Source organism: Macaca mulatta, chromosome 1, assembly GCF_049350105.2.
Source record: "Macaca mulatta isolate MMU2019108-1 chromosome 1, T2T-MMU8v2.0, whole genome shotgun sequence".
In the NCBI taxonomy this organism is placed as follows: domain Eukaryota; kingdom Metazoa; phylum Chordata; class Mammalia; order Primates; family Cercopithecidae; genus Macaca; species Macaca mulatta.
This window is the reverse complement of record NC_133406.1, coordinates 76,272,421-76,274,808: the sequence shown is the minus strand read 5'-3', so window position 1 is coordinate 76,274,808 and position 2,388 is coordinate 76,272,421. Positions and strand designations below refer to the sequence as shown.

The 2,388-nt window shown below is 37.2% G+C and overlaps 1 non-coding gene across 1 annotated transcript; it reads left to right on the top strand.

The window, feature by feature from the left end:
* The first annotated feature begins 1,772 nt into the window (after positions 1 to 1,772).
* On the top strand, positions 1,773 to 1,982 carry LOC114674728 (small nucleolar RNA U3). Its single transcript, XR_003725844.1, has one exon. It is a non-coding gene; the product is annotated as a small nucleolar RNA U3 (small nucleolar RNA).
* Positions 1,983 to 2,388: the final 406 nt, after the last annotated feature.

Here is a 2,388-nt window from a genome sequence, read left to right as displayed (position 1 = left end):
GACTTTCTGGGTTATAAAATGGGACTGGAATTCTTAGGGCAGACATGTACAATTTCCACGGCGCCCTATTTCTTGTCATCCTTTCAGCAGTGTGGTGCCAGCAAAAACCAGCTAATAGACTCTTATGATCCAAAATTAATTTGGAAAAAAAAATAACCCGCCAGAATTTTTTAACCTAAAAAACAGGGCGGCAATTTAGGTTGGATTTGCATTTTCGGCAAAGGTTCACATTAGTCTTATTTTTATGTTTGTGGATTCACTCAGGTCTAATCTTAATAAGGACAGTTTTAGAGGCCTGGGCAGATTTTGAATGACTGATGGGCACCAATAAAGCTGGAAGAGTGCTAGAGTCCACCAGAAGTTCCGGGAGAGTCGTTGGAATCATCTCCTTAAACACCCAGGTTTCTACCTAGAAGTGGGTACCTTCCTCATTAATTACCCTCCTTTTTGGAAAAGGAGAAACTGAAAGGACAGGCTGTTTTGTTAATAAGATTTATTTTTTACTAAACTCTAAAAGGTTTAACTTCTACCATGGAGCCTACCCTGACTCTAATTCATTTTATTATTTTGCTTCTCTGAACTACAATATTTACCAGACACTTTACTTTTAAAATTGGTAATATCACTCTTTTTGTTCTCTCATAGTCACATAAGAGACAGGCTAATAGAAACAAATTGATCCAAGTTTGTGTTTAGTTAGATAAAACTTAGGTAGCAAGATGAAGCTTAGGTAGTTAAGATGAAGATAGGTAGTTTGCTTCTTTCAACGATAACATTTGCCAGAAATTTTACTTTTAAAATTGGTAATATCACTTTTCGTAGCTTATAGTGACAGGAGAGATAGGTTAATAGAAATAAATAATCCGAGTTTGTAGTTTAGCAAAATGAAGCTTAAGTAGTTAAAATTAACACTCAATTAGAAATTCATGTTCAACTGACATACAACTCATTTCATTACATTTGCTAAACATGATTTTCATAACAGTTAAATCAGTCAGCTTTTAAATTATGTTCAAACAATAATCTATTATTAAGTTGTTAGTGTTTTAAAGAGAGGCATGGATTTATTTTTGATTTTTAAAATAACATCTTAAAGCCAACACTTATGTTTATTCCCAGTTTAGTTTCTTCTAAAATATTTCTACTCTGATAACAAATTGGGGCATACAAATTTGGTAACATTGTTTCTTATTTTAAAAAACTTAAATGTGAAATGGTGTGATTTATAATAGTAAAGAAATACCAGTAAAAATGTAATTTTTCATTGGTACACATAGTAGCTATTTTATTTTATTTTATTTTATTTATTTATTTTTTCAAGATGGAGTCTTGCTCTGTTATATAGGCTGGAGTGCAGTGGCACTATCTCAGCTCACTGCAACCTCTGTCTCCCGGGTTCAAGCAATTTTCCTGCCTCAGCCTCCTGAGTAGCTGGGATTACAGGTGCCCAACACCAAATCCAGTTAATTCTTGTATTTTTAGTAGAGATGGTGTTTCACCATGTTGGTCAGGCTGGTCTCAAACTCCTCACCTTGTGATCCGCCCGCCTCGGCCTCCCAAAGTGCTGGGATTACAGGTGTGAGCCACTGTGTCCGGCCTAGTAGCTAGTTTATTTTTAATCACATTAAAACAGCATTTAAATGATATATATTTAAATTAATCTTAAAACAACCATCCTGATATACCTAGGATCTACCTACATTTTAGTTACAACTTAATTATCAACCAGATCCATAAGTTATCTGTCTTTGTGGAATCAATAAAACTATGCTAAGACTATACTTTCAGGGATTATTTCAGATAAGCTTCTAGAGTTTTTCTGAACCTGTAGAACACCAGAAACCATGAAAAGAGGGTGTAGCATTCTCTCCTGAGTGTGAGGCCGGCTCTTGGTGCTACCTCACTGAAACCACCATGGCCACTAATGAGCATTCTTCTCTTACTCTGAGAGAGTAAGGAAGAGATGACACAGTCTGAGTGGTTTTCTTTCTTTTCTTTTCTTTTCTTTTTCTTTTTCTTTTTTTTTTGAGACGGAGTCTCGCTCTGTCGCCCAGGCTGGAATGCAGTGGCAAGATCTCGGTTCACTGCAAGCTCCGCCTCCTGGGTTCATGCCATTCTCCTGCCTCAGCCTCCCGAGTAGCTAGGACTACAGGCGTCCACCACCAGGCCCGGCTATTTTTGTGTGTTTTTAGTAGAGATGGGATTTCACCGTGTTAGCCAGGATGGTCTCGATCTCCTGACCACGTGATCTGCCAGCCTCGGTCTCCCCAAGTGTTGGGATTACAGGTATGAGCCACCGCGCCCCACTTGAGTGGTTCTCATTTTAAAAATAAAATTAAATTCGTAAAGAAATAAAAGTGTGCTTTTGTCTACTTTATAGAAAATCTA